Source organism: Akebia trifoliata, chromosome 9, assembly GCF_017979445.1.
Source record: "Akebia trifoliata isolate Shusen 1 chromosome 9, ASM1797944v1, whole genome shotgun sequence".
NCBI classification, from domain to species: domain Eukaryota; kingdom Viridiplantae; phylum Streptophyta; class Magnoliopsida; order Ranunculales; family Lardizabalaceae; genus Akebia; species Akebia trifoliata.
Genome location: NC_141383.1, coordinates 4,211,857 through 4,226,322, shown reverse-complemented (window position 1 = coordinate 4,226,322; position 14,466 = coordinate 4,211,857). Strand labels below are relative to the sequence as shown.

Here is a 14,466-nt window from a genome sequence, read left to right as displayed (position 1 = left end):
GGGTTGATTAAATTTTGGTTTAAAGTTTTCAAATTAATTGTTTAAATTTGGAATCCGATTTTAATTGTTTAATTTTGAATTAAATTTTAAGTTTCAATTTTTTTTAATTTTGAATTAGATCTTAATTGTTTAATTTTAAATTTTAATTTTTTAATTTTGAATTATATTTTAATTGTTTAATTTTAAGTTTTAATTTTTTTAATTTTGGATTAGATTTTAATTATTTAATTTTAAATTAAATTTTAAGTTTTAATTGTTTAATTTTAATTTGATTTTAATTTTTATTATATTTTCCTAAGGATCGAGATCTCTAAGTTGGGTTTGGAGGTTGAGGGGCATTTTGGTCATTTTTCAATTTTTGTCCATTTGGGTGAATTTTGGCGTGAAGTTTCTTTCAATCGCAACATGATTATTTCTAAGTCTCAAGATCATGCTTTCCTAGTGTAGCAAGGTCTCTAAGTTGTTCTAATGTGTAGCGAGCCTAAGCGTACGTGCTTGCTAAGTTGAGTGTATGGTGTAGCGATCCTAAGCGTGCGTAATTCTATGTCGCGTGGCAAAGAGAAAGAATGGAATAAAATTAGAAGGCAGAAGGAATTGGAAGGAGACTTCTCATGAACTTTCGAGTTCTTTGCGCTCATCATTAGGAATCCACAGCAACCGGATGACGGATCGCCAAGTCAGGCGGATGCAAAAATGGGGTGTCTACAGTAACCAGTCAATAAAACCCTGATTGACATGGGCATACATACGTACACTGAGTGTTGCATACGGAGCACAGACACCCATATTCATCATGAAATTTGAGAGTCCATCACAGTAAACTTTAAAAATAAATAAATAAATAAAATAAAATAAAATTATGGAACCACCAAAGATTCTTATTGTTACCTTATATTCATTGAAAATTTCATCAGCAGATATGATTTTCTCAACGTTTTTGCCTTCCGTACGAATGCAGACGATGCCATAATCTTTGCTTATAATCTGAACCTATAAAAATTATAAAGGACTATTTGATCAGTAATATTTTCCAGCTACCCCTAAAGGTCCTAAATAAAGAGAATTTTTTTTCTTATTGAAAGAGAAAGGAAGACATTCTCAAACACCATTTTAGGACAAGTATCTCCTTGAGTTGGTCATAGACAGAGTCCTACATCCCAAGTCTGCTGATTGGTTCATTTTAGTGTCCTAAGAAATTAGTGTGTTCATGGAAGAACACATTGGAAAGCACACATACCCAATCCAAATTCAAATTAGTGTGTTCAATACATCTTAAGCCTAAGTAAATGGATTCCCTGCTCCTTCATTGTTCATACACATTGAAAGCACACATACCCAATCCAAATTCCAAATTTAAATATATTCATTTATTTCCTGAATTATTTTGAAAAGTAAACATAGTAGCTATTTGCATAGACTTGTCTATTAATATTGTACTTTAGCAAAGCTTCTCCCACCACAGGTATGTTTTTCTCCCTATAGAGTTATTGTCATGGAAAATCATGAAATTTCACCAAAAGCATTTAAAGATATAAATTATCAAAAACTTTTGTAACCAAAAATCAACATTCAGTCTAAATTTCAACAAAAAGAAAGAAACAAACAAAGAGTATGACACTGAAATTGCTTTGAAAACTTTTACTGAACCACTACCCTCTCTCACAACTAGATATAAAACCATACAACCCACACTTGCTAAAATAAATATTAAAAAAAAGAAAAGAAATGATGACGTTCTCTTCAAAATGAGATACTGGCATTTAAATATCATAGACTTCGCTACAATCAGGGTCAACAAGTTCCCAAGCTCGAGGCTTGGCCTCTTTACTTTCACCACTTTCCATTCTCTTCAAAGAACTTTTTCACCCACTGAATGAAATCTTTGTCGCATGGAGATCTAGAGAATGCAAAGGAAACCACAAAAGATAAATTTATGTCTCATTTAGAACAAAACAACTAGAAATGTTTGATTTTCAGATATAAACCACAAAAGATAGAGAATAAAAGGCAGAATGCTTGAAATTAGGATCATACATCGAAAATTGATAGGAATCCTTCGAAGAGCTTGAATTTTGTAAAAAAAATTAATGAATTCTGCTTAGATTGGGCTTTCCACTGCCAATGATCGAGCAAGAACAACAACTGAAACTCGAAATTCTATCGAAAAAATTTAAAAATTTAAAAAATAAAAAACTATATGAAAGATTTTCACAATTAGAGAACCGTACCTTGAAGATTTGTAGAAATCCTCAAATAGAACTTTGAAATCTCAAAAGGAAACCAATTTGAGAAAAGCTGTGCAATGAAACCCTAGAAAAAGTTCCCTCTACACTCATGCACTGAGGCTGGTCGAGATAAAGATGGAGCATCTTGAGGATTTGAGAAATAGAAGAACACTTGATCTAAATCGAAAATAGAGCTTCATTAGGGTTTGAAAAATAGAGATCAGATGTGAGAAGTCGAAGATCCCTTAATGGAAATCAAAGATGGAGCTTTGTTAGAGTGTGAGAAACAAGAACCAGATGTGAGAAGTCGATAAACACTTGATGGAAATTGAGGATGGAGCTTCGTTAGGGTATCCGTCTCACTATTCGTTTCGATTCGAATGTGAGATCTAAAGGTTTCTCTGGAGATTGGTGATCTAAACTCGATACTAAGAAATAGTCTTCAATGGAGAAACGACTTTAAATCGTTTTCGATTTAAAATGGCTAAAATCCGTCTCACACTACTGTTCCTAATTCATTGTTTTCTTGTAGTGATTGGGTTGAGCCCGAATTTCTCTCTTCTATGCATCCACCATTGAACTCAATGGTTTCAATATAAATGGAATGATGAATTCAAAGAACTTGAAACAAATTTTTGAGTTATGACTTCTATTCTTGATTAGTGACTTCGACCTATGTTGTGGACAAACACTGGCGGTCAAGCTTTCCGCTAAGCTCACGGGAGTTTTAGAGGCAATGTCCCTGGGCCAAAATGCAATGAACGTTTTCTATTAGAGGACCTTATCAATTTTACCCTCGGGAGTAATATATATGTATTTTGTTTTTCGTGTTGCACAAGAAAAAAACCCTAGCCACATCGTTAAAGATATACAAAAGGTAGAGAAAGATTGTAACTTTGTTCTTTAATTGGTTAATATAGTGAAATTGCCACTTTCGCCTGTGGACGTAGGTCAATTCTGACAAACCGCGTATATCTTGTGTCTTGTGTGATTGTTTTTTGTGTTCTTGTTGATTTTATACTTCAATCAATGCTTTGCTCTAACACAAACAAAATGAACTGATGTGTTAAATGAACAAGAAGAGAAAATAAGCTAGAAAAGAAAACGACCGATTAATAAACTTTTTTAAATACCTATGTCGACATGTAATAGGTCATGTCAGATGGTTCCTATCGACACAATTAAAGCTTGAAACCTTTATGTGTTAATTGGGCCCATCTGATATGGCTTAAGCCATGTCAACACTAGTCTATCGACTTGGAATGGTGAAAATCATTTGCAAATGCAATTAATTTTATTGGTGCTTGGTTACATTGCGTTGATGTGGAGTTGTGCAAAGAACCATAAATGCTTTTCACTCATATCTCGACCCAAGCTCCACCCAAAACCCTTAACCTGAGCTCAACTCAACCCGACCATCGGGTTAGAGCTCATTAACCCAAGCTCAACTTGAGATTGAGTTTCTAAAATCGGGTTGAGCTTGGGTTAGTCCAAGTTAAATAATTTTGGGTGGGTTGGACTCATTGATCAAGTCTAATTCATTTTGATGAACACATAAATTTTATTTGTTAAAAAATAAATACAATATGAAAAACACAAAATCACTAGTAAATAAATTTGCACACAACCTCCAAATCTATTGATTTTTATATTATATTTTTTTTAATTGTACAAATATATTTAGGAAGAGAAAACTAATATTTTTTTTAAATAAATAAATAAATAAATTTACATGTAAATATATAGCATCGGGTTCGACTTTAGTCGGGTTGCCCGGAGCCTCAATCCGAATTCAATTTGGGTTGAGATTTTCTAGCCTAAGCACAAATCATTTTCCATATAACCCAACCCAGACTCGCCCATCAATCGGGTTGAGTTCGAGTTAGCTCGCCCAAGTTGCAACCCTCTCTCTCTCTCTCTCTCTTCCATGCATTCACCATTGAACTCAATGGTTTCAATATAAATCGAATGATGAACTCAAAGAACTCCAAACAAATTGTTGAGTTATGACTTCTATTCCTGATTGGTGATTGCAGACTATGTTGTGGACAAAGACGGGGGGTCAAGCTCGCTGCTAAGTTCACAGGGGTCGAGTTGTGGGGGGCAACACCCCTGGGCCAAAATATAATTAATGTTTTCCATTAGAGGTCTTTATCAATTTTACCCTCGGTAATGATATATATGTATTTTGTTTTTCGTGTTGCACAAGAAAAAACCCTAGCCACGTTATTAAAGAGATATAGGAGGTAGAGGAAGATTGTACCTTTGTTCTTCAATTGGTTAATATAGTGAAACTGCCACTTTCGCCCATGGACGTAGGTTAATTCTGATGAACCGCGTATATCTTGTGTCTTGTGTGATTGTTTCGTGTGTTCTTGTTGATTTTATACTTCAATCTTTGATTTTGCTCTAACACAAACAAAATGAACTGATGAGTTAAATAAACAAGAAGAAAAAATAAGCTAAAAAAGACAAGGATAGATCAATAAACATTTTGGAATACCTATTTCGACATGTAATAGGCCATGTCAGATGGTCCCTATCAACACAATTAAAGCTTGAAACCTTTTTGTGTTAATAGGGCCCATCCGACATGGCTTAAGCCATGTCAACACTAGTCTATCGACTTGGAATGGCGAAAATTTTCAAACTTCTTTTAATTGATAAAATCGAAAGTAGAGAAAATGAAGAAGGGATAGGAAGAATGAAGAAGGAAAATTTATCTCAAATGAAATCCTATATTTCTACCTTTTTATCATTACAATAAATAATAAAAGGTGAAAAACAAGAGGAAAGGAAGAATGTAAATTTGGGTGCGGGGAAATGGCAGGAAGTAGAAATTGGGTAGATTGATTTGGTTGGTGCACTTAATAGTGTAGGTGAATTTATTAAAGTGTGATAATTAGTTAAGGTGCACTTACATCAAATGGTAGGTGCAAATAGAGCTACCCATATCATAATGATATCCATAAATTCGGTCTGGAATGAATCTTAGCCTCTTCTTTGTTTAGGGGATTTTGACACGTGGAATAACTCATGCTTCTATGGCTTACTCAGTGACTAAAGTCTTTTTTGAAAAACTAACATTAAATGACATGACCCTCATCTTCAGCTTTCTATCCATAAGCCTTCATTTTTCAGACTCTCCCCTCTTTAGGCAAATTTTTTTTAACCTTTTATTGCATAGTCTTCAATTTCTTGCCAAAAAAATTTAATTTTTCTTCCTAAAAATCCCAACTTGTTCTTAAGGTTTGAAGGTTTAAGGAGATAGAACTTTAAGTTTAAATGCTAAAGTTTAAAAAAAAAAAAAAAAAAAAAAAATCACCCTAGATGTTGATGTTGATGGGTTTCTAGCTAAAGATTGAAGAGGGCTTTTAGGTCATTTTATTAGTCTTCATAGAAGATTGTTGTGAAGGATTATATCATCAATTTGAGAACAAAAGGATATTTCAAAAATTCAACCAAAATCTAGGGAGTTTTTCTAAATTATCTTATTTCTTTACTTTATTCTCTCACTCTTTTTTTGAATTTGTCGGAGCTGATGGTTTACGAGAGTAGGTCTGTCATGATCTATCCCAAGAACATACAATGTAGGATTTATGATTTAAATGAAATAACTCTGGTCAAAGAGATTTTAGATACGAAAAAAAAAAGAGATTGTGAAACATTATATAGGAACTTGGGAGATTTGTAGAGATGTGTAAGGAGGTGTGGTTTTTATCGAAAAACTAAAATAATAGTAAAGTGAGAAAAAAAAAAAAACTCAAGATTTAGGTTTGGTGATGGCGATGGCGTCATTTTCAAATAACGACGTACCAAGATCACTACGTGAAAATCCCAAGTTTTAATGAAAAAAATTGTTGGGCCGGGCCCGTCGAATTTTAATACTCAAATTCCGCGGCCCATGGACGACAAATTTCATATCCACAGACCACATCTGCGATTGCCACTTCGTCTCTCTCACTCACTCACTCACTCTGTATGTGTCTCTCGAATGTCTCTCTGTCTCTCCCTCTCTCTGTATCCCTATCCCTCTGTCTCCCGCGATCTCGTCTCTTGATCGATCTCATCTCTCCCTCTATTTGATCTATCGATCTTTCTTTATCTAATCGCTCAATCTCTGAACTCTCGTAGTGATCTCTTGGTCTTTCAACATTGGAAACGATGGAGTGAAGAAGAAGTTCTCTATTATTTTTGAAGGTGAGTCTCTCTTTCTCCTTTCTTTTAGATTGGTAGATCCATAACTCTGTTCAGGTTGTTGAAGATGAGATCTAGGATTTTTGATTCCACAAAACATATTAATTTTGATTTTCTATTTCCCAAATGTGTTAATTTTGCACGAAACAAAACCTAAGAACAAAACAAAATTTGATGTATTTACCGAAGAGTTGTTCTCAGATTCTTCAAGTTGAAAGGTAATTTTGTTATTTGATTTCTTTTTTTTTCCACCGATTAGGATTTCATATCATTTTAATTTGATTTACAAAAGTGAGATACATGAACATCAACACTATTTCTTCTCATGTCGATCTGTTTCAGAATTTTTTGAAATCTGCAAGATTTTTTGATCGTATGTTGGTGTTCTTAATCTCTAAAAGAGTTCGATTCAATTGCTTCGTTATCATGTTTTAGGATTTTATTAAATCTTATAAGCTTTGGACATCAGGTAAGTTGTTTCAAAAAATATTTAGAATTTGAGATTTTGTTTCGATACTCGATCTAAATATTTTGGTGATCTGTCGATAATTCTGGATTGGATGTTGTAGGTTTGTTTGATTCCTTATTTAATTTTCGTATTTTTTTTTGTTGATGATCATGAGATTCATTGTTTTAACATTACTCTCAGATTTGTTTACTTTCTAGAAATTAATTGCATTTCTCTAACTAATATTTTAGATAAAATAGATCATTTATATGATGTTTTACGTATTTTAGATTTTTATTATATGTTTTTTGTTTGCTATTTGTGTGCTAGTATTCTGTTGAAGTGAATTGGAGGCATTATCTATTCTGATCTGGTTTTGTATGTAGCTGTTAAATGGTTCCCAACTTACACAAACAGTTCCTCTATTTATACAGTCTTGATCTTCTTCAAGTTTGCTTATTTTAGTTAAATTAGAAGTCTAATATTTTTTGACGACTCTGGTTGGTATTTTGAGCATCTTTGTTAGTGCTTTTGGCTTTTTATATATGTGTATATCTAGCCATGTTACCATTGATTGTCATTGTAGCAGGTTTATGTTTGTTTAATTGGTTTAAAATGTTGGTAACTAGTCCAATGGTTGTCCTCAAGCAGTTCGGATGTGGAGTTTATCTCCTTTTGGTTTTAACTTTACTAGAGGCAAAGTAGATGGAAAGACTTGAAAAAGATCATTCATTGAAAATACTTGCAAAGGTTTTGAGCCATTCAGAACTGTCTACATATATAGATACCTATTTTAGGTAGTTTAGTATTTGAGCCATTCGGAACCAGAATTGATAGACTCCAAGATTGGTGTGTAGATAGGATTGATAGTTCTTCTGCACGTGTATGTGTTCCTTACACGGTGGAAAGTTATCAAGGAGGAGTGACAAATGGGTTCATGTGTGAGAGAGAGTGATTGAATTTTTGACAAATTTATCATTGTGTACGTATCCTAGATATTATTTTAAAACACAACAAAATATTTGTTAAACTAAGAAGCACATTGAGATACTTAATTAATGAATACGAGAGTGTAATTTCTAGAAAGATTTTAAGGAGAATATGTTATAATTTGAGACCAACTTACGTTCTACGGCACTTTGTGGAAATGCATTTCCAACTTCCAATGAAAATGCGATGCATATAGCTATGATGCGATTCTCGTTACCAACAACTCAACTTCTAAAAGGACTTTTCAGTACCAAAAGTGTGAGAAGCACGCTCTGGCTTCAATTCCAAATACCAATTATGGTCTCAACGTTTCAGTGTGGATCTGGTCCCATAACAAGAAGGCCTATGCAACTGAAAGTTCATCGAATAACTAAGACCTTCCGAGACTGTCTGCACCATATAGAGTAGCAAGCTGGGAGGTTGGGCTAATCAGAAGAAGAGCCATTCCGATATACCCATTCATAACCCTACTTCTGCCCATATTTTGAATGTTTGTATTAACAGGTTTTTTTAAGTTAAGCAATGAAACTATGTATCAAGCGAATACTAACATCTCTTACATTCATCTATATAGGCTGATCTAACAGGCGGCTACTACGATGCTGGTGACAATGTCAAGTTCATTTTTGAGATACGGTTTTTGGTGGTGATGATGTTAATGGTGATTAAATTGTAGGATTATCTTCTCACTTGACTCCGTGAGTTTGGAAGGAAAAGCAGATTAATGGCAGAAGAAACCTCTAAAGTTACAACTGCTCCTTCTAGGAAGGTTTGCTTTCAACTTTGTAACAAGGATGCTTCATTTTGTTTCGACCAAGATCTTAATGAACACCAATATGGCATACATGTGAATATGAGTCTTGAATAGTAAATTATCTTGTAAACGGCCATTACATATTATAGTTTTTATAATTTAATACACATCAATCTTACAAGTACCCTTTTCTACATATTATACTATTCGTTTTTGTTTTATTTTACATTCTTTGCTTTGTTTTTTGCAGGTGAGATTCACACCAAAAATTCCTCCTCGTAAAGCACCGAAGCCTACTCTAACCAAAACGTATTATATTTTGTTGTATTTTCGTTTTATCTAACGTTTCTCAATTATATTGTCATTGTAGAAACTTTGGCTAAACACCTCAATTATTCACAGTAAAGAAATCGAGGATACAGAAGCCGCCCAGACTCGGGAGTTGCTGCGACGTGTCAATGTACTTGTGTTCTCCCCATTTTTCCAATCCTTTATTATGGACATTTAGAGTCTCATTTGTTTTAATTTTCTTGTATCAAATACTTCTTGATCTAAGTTCTTCTGCATTTGCAGGACGGTTATAGGAGGCGAGGATCTAAAGTTGAAAGGAAACGCGAGTGTTTTTTAATATTCATGGTATACATTGAATTGAGTGGATTACTGAATTGGTGAGCCATGCGTACTGCATTATGTGCGCCAATTTGGACACAAGGAACCTCAGTTCCATCATATTTATTCTCAAAAGAAAATAAAAATATGTGCCTTAGTAGACAATATGAATCTTAATTTATTAGTTCTTATGGGTGCCTTGTATCTAATTTCTGACATGCAACAGCACCAGTACAAGTTGAATTTGGTCGTAGTGGTGCATCACCTTCTATAAGGAAATTTGGCCGAGGTATTAGTAGTAGAAGCATTGAATCTGTACTTCAAGAGGGTAGTAGTAGAAGCAGTGAACCTATACTTCAAGATCTTGAATCCAACGGTAAGTAAAAAACCTGTCTATTGATCTATCAATCCATTTAATCAGATGACTTCAATGCATATAAGTTATAACCCTTTGGGAGGTGTTCATTATAGATGGCCCCGATGCATCAGATAAGAAGAAAAAGAAAAAATATGTCGAATGTTGGGTAAGTTACACCTCTACTTTGTTTTATTTCCACAAACCATGATAACTATGCCATCTCTCACTATATGCCTATTCGTGATGCCACTACAGGATTATAACAACTACTATCCTGTTACCCTTCCTCTTAGAAAGCCGCACTTTGGAAACCCGGGTATGCTTTCAAGCACGTTTTAGAAAAACTAAGTACAGTTGCATAGGTAGAATTTAGTATTCACTTCCCCCACCCTAATATCTTTACATCTGACAATGAGGTTGTCGGAGAGGTTAGTTTTGTTCTCTCAGTTTTCTTATTTTCTTGGCCACCAAATTTTCCCCTTTTCTTATTTGTTGATATGGTGACTGGTGGAGGGATATCAAAGAGAAAAAAACTGTGTGAAATTGTTCTTGGAAGAAAGATTGGTTTGCTTTTAGATTTCTTTTAGTGAAAAACATAGATTGATTTCCAATTTTACACCCACCAAATGCACTATGCACTCTGCCTAATCAGGATCCATCTATACTAACTCCATTAAACTTATACTATTGATTTGTCATTGTTCTATTCTTTTATTAGACTTCTTTAATCCATAGCTACTTAATTCCCCTAACGACCCCAGAACTTAAAAGTAGGTTATTTCTCCCCTTAGTTTCATGAAAAGATGTGGTGATTTATGGGCAAGGTAACTGTAATTTAATCTTTAACTGAGGTCAGTGTTGAAGATCCTACCTGTGTGGTATCTCATATAAGTTGCAATTTGCAAAATGTCATTTATCCAAATTCTCTTCTATAAATGAAAATTAGATTTTATTTATTTATTTTTATTTTTTTGAAGGGGAGGGGAGGTTAGGGGATGGACACTGAATCCCGAGTTATAAATGAAGGCAATGGATCTCATGAGAAATGTGGGGTAATATATTGGAGCTTATTGTTTGAATGATGAAATGTGATAATATGCATATGGTCCTTACTTCCTTGATATTCATGTTCTTCTCCATTTCCTTGTTTAATCCAGATGCATAAAGTGTTCCTTTCATACTTCATTGCGCTATTGGTGACACCCTCGACACATAGCCTTGAAGGAACATTGTTGGTATGTTGGTTTAAATTATTGTGCTTAGTAGAGGTTGAGTTCTGATACCATAAAGAAGCCCATGGGCCTAATTCATTCTCACAAATTGATGATTACCCAAGTTTATATACTTCCCAAAATCATGATACCCAGACAATATGGGACTATCATGATTTTCTAGTTTATAATATATGAAAATAAAGGATATTTTTATATTTTATAATAAATAATATTTTAATGATGTTGAACATTTTCTATCCAACAATATTAGATAATATATCATTTTTATTTTCAGTTTGTAAACGTCGTCATTTTAAATATAGATAATCTGATCATTAAAAAAATAAATGACTTGTAAAGGGAGGATTTGTAAGGAAGTTGGTAAAGTAAGGTTAGGGAGATTATGTAAATATGAATTGGGTTTGAGATCTTCATCGTAAAAGATTCTTATATAGCATGTGGGACCGGTGAAGCACTAACCATAAGCACTATCATCATAAAAGTGAACCAAATGAAGGGTTCCTTTATAAAATATGAGATAAAGTCATCCCCAGACACCTTGTGGAACAAGAATCATGCTTCTTTAATTTTCTTAGTGGGTCCTCTTTCGAACTTTTCTTCTCTCTCTCTCTTCTTCTTTGTCTTTCTTTTAAACTCATCTCACTACAATTTTGATTATAAAAAACAAAATCTTTCATTAGATGAAACCTACATTTTAATTGCCAAATGCGTTAATGAGGTTACTACAATCCTTACCAAATTTGATAAAAATATTTATGAGGAGCTAACTCTTTGATGACCAAGTCTTACCCTTGAACAATATGTTTCATAAATTAACTGGTTAAGTTGACTTAATGAGACTTGTTTATGGCCTATTAGCTCTATTTTAAATGGAATTACTAAATTGGTAAAAATGCAATCTAATTATATGGTGCAGAGAATACTATAAACTATAGAAAAAATTATAATAATGAATCCTGATAAAGTGATTTCTTATTGAATACCCCTTAACTTTTGGGCTATAACTTGATTGTCTAGTAAGTAAACATTTTCTTTTTTAATGCCCCGTCACCCCTTTCAATCGTTGAGAACAATGATTCAACTCATCAAGATCGACCTTTATTCAAATCATCGACATTGACATTTTATAATTTTCGGGATCTCAACAATTATGTAAATCGTTGATATCGATGTTGAACATGAATCATTGAAATCAATGATTTAAATGAAATCTCAATAATTGAATTGTCGATCTCGACCTAGTGAGTATTATTAAGAAAAAAAGACTTTACTAACTGGGTTGTTAAGCTACCCACTAAAGTCAGGGTGCATTTAGATAGATGTCCCTCTGGCTAGGTCAATAAAGTAAGGGGATCAACTAGTTGCACACCACTAGTGGTTGGTTGCACTCTAACATTAAAAAAAATGGTTTTTTTTTTCTTTTTTTTAAAAAGAAACCTCAAATTTAACCTACTAATTGCATTTCACTATGGTAAACCTTATAATTTAGGGGCTTATTCATCTTCCCATGACTTCTTCTATGTTTGCACTCTATTTTTTTGTGAATGGTTTTGTTCATGTTCTCATTGGCACCGATTGAAGGTATTGATTTTTTAATTTATATGTAGATTTTGTTTAGAAATTGATAAAAGCCTATGCTTCGATCATATCTCCTAGAATTTGGTGATCACTGGTTAGCTAAAAGTTTCGACATGAATTCCAATGAGTTTCTTAAGCCTCGCACAATGTTTTTAAAATCGTCAAAACTAACCCTTCCTTGGTTTATCAATCCGGATATATGGTGATTAGAAGAGATTTGTGATGTTTCCAAATATATTAGACTAAACAAAAATAATTGAACCAACAATAATTTATGTGGGCATGATTGGGAAGGAAGAAAAAAAGAAGAAGAAAAGGAGTCCAATATTTTTTCTATCATTTTTCGAATGTAATCGTCCATGGAGTGTAAAGGGAATTTTTAAGTGATGGAGTGCAATTGGTAATGGATGGTGTGCAATTAGATGGTTCCTGAAGTAATTATTCCATATTATAAAATGAAAATAACTTTAAAGGCTTATTTGTTGAAAATATGTACCAAAAAGTCCTCTCTCAAATATTGGAATATTAAGAAACACTAAAACATTATTTCCTCGATATGCATATTGAAAATTTAGGACATTACAATTTTAGTTAATCTTATTATTTTTCTTCTCTCTTTAAATTTCCTAATAATTTTAAGTATATAAACTTTTGAAACATATTTTTAGGAAAAATAATTGTAAATTTTAAGTTCTTTTACACACCATTTATGTTTATGAATCGTGATGAATGCACGTGGTAAATCATACGTGATTTGTACGTGGTTGATGTGGCAAGGGCAAAGAAACTTATATATTTTTCGGGATATACAAGGAAATTTTTTTTGCTGTTCTATGCACTTTCCACATCAGCCACATATAATTTACCACGTACATTCATCATTATTTTATCTTTATATAAACCCTTAACCAATACTGAATTACTTAGTATTAATGAATGAATCAACCCAACTTGGCTAGGGTTCGGGTTGAGCATTTCATGTCCGAGGTTGGGTTGGCTGAGGGTTGATCCCCAACCCGCCCGAGTTGCAAACCTATCTTAGTTAGGTCATAGGCGGAGAGAACTTACTTTTCTAGCCTCAACCTCGATTGTTGGGCTTTGAGGAAAAACGTAAATTTTCTCGAGATTAAATCCTACCTTCTCAGGAGTATTACACTTTGTCCAAGGGCCGGGAGACAACCATCCCAAAGATCATGTTGATGGAGAGCCTCAACCGATTAGTGAGGCTAGCATTCTTCAGCCATTTATTCATTATCTTAACATCAATTTTCTAATCGCAAATCTCAATGAAAGCAGGGGTGGATTTGCAGTGGGGGCAATGGGTGCCCCCACAAGACTTTATAAAATCTTAAAGAGTAATTTGTAATGTATAATGAAAAATTGATTTCCTAAGAGTTTGCCCTCAAAAAAGTTTCTAAAATCTCTTATTACCCCCACAAAAATTTTGAAAACCTTAATAGGTTAGTAATGAGAGAGTTGCTAAGGCCACACCAACTGTGTGAATTCTTTTATATAGGAATTGGTGTGGCATTAGTAAAAGTTAGTATGACAATAGTAAATCTATTAATAATTTGAAATAATTTGGTAAGAGTTCGTCCAAACACACATTTCTAAAATTTAAAATGACTTATGAATAATTTAAAAAAATTTGCAGAGAGCTTTACTGGGCAAACCTATCTGCTGCAATTTTATTTAAAAAACTCCCTTGCTTTATCAAAATTTGTTAGTGAACAAACCCTCTTTATGAATTAGGCTAGCAAGACTAATTTAGTAAGATTTCAAATCTTACTAAAGATCGTTGGGCCTATATGGATTATCAAATTTTCAATCCAACACCACAATCTTCTAGATTTCATGGAAAACATCTATTCAAAAAGAAAAAAAAAAAATTTAGCCAAATCAAATGTGTTAAAAATATATGATTACCAATTAGTGATTGATTTTTTTGTGGAAATAATGTTAACATTTTGAATAGATGTTATAAAGGGCAAAATTCTAAAATTTTGAGGAAAAATGTTAATTTTTATGGCTGAATTTTAGTTAACATTATTTCCACAAAAAAATCAATCACT

The 14,466-nt window shown here is 33.3% G+C and overlaps 3 long non-coding RNA genes across 4 annotated transcripts; all 3 read left to right on the top strand.

The window, feature by feature from the left end:
- The first annotated feature begins 6,197 nt into the window (after positions 1-6,197).
- On the top strand, positions 6,198-9,213 carry LOC147394137 (uncharacterized). Of its 2 annotated transcripts, XR_015181290.1 has the most exons (4): positions 6,198-6,425; positions 8,537-8,629; positions 8,865-8,923; positions 9,017-9,213. It is a non-coding gene; the product is annotated as an uncharacterized LOC147394137 (long non-coding RNA). The 2 variants fall into 2 exon arrangements; XR_015181289.1 differs by lacking the exon at positions 6,198-6,425 and having other exon boundaries at positions 8,473-8,629.
- A 203-nt stretch (positions 9,214-9,416) lies between these two features.
- LOC147394136 (uncharacterized) lies at positions 9,417-9,969 on the top strand. The gene is made up of 3 exons (XR_015181551.1): positions 9,417-9,599; positions 9,695-9,747; positions 9,837-9,969. It is a non-coding gene; the product is annotated as an uncharacterized LOC147394136 (long non-coding RNA).
- Position 9,970: 1 nt separating this feature from the next.
- Positions 9,971-10,835, top strand: LOC147394135 (uncharacterized). The gene is made up of 3 exons (XR_015181552.1): positions 9,971-10,009; positions 10,559-10,633; positions 10,739-10,835. It is a non-coding gene; the product is annotated as an uncharacterized LOC147394135 (long non-coding RNA).
- Positions 10,836-14,466: the final 3,631 nt, after the last annotated feature.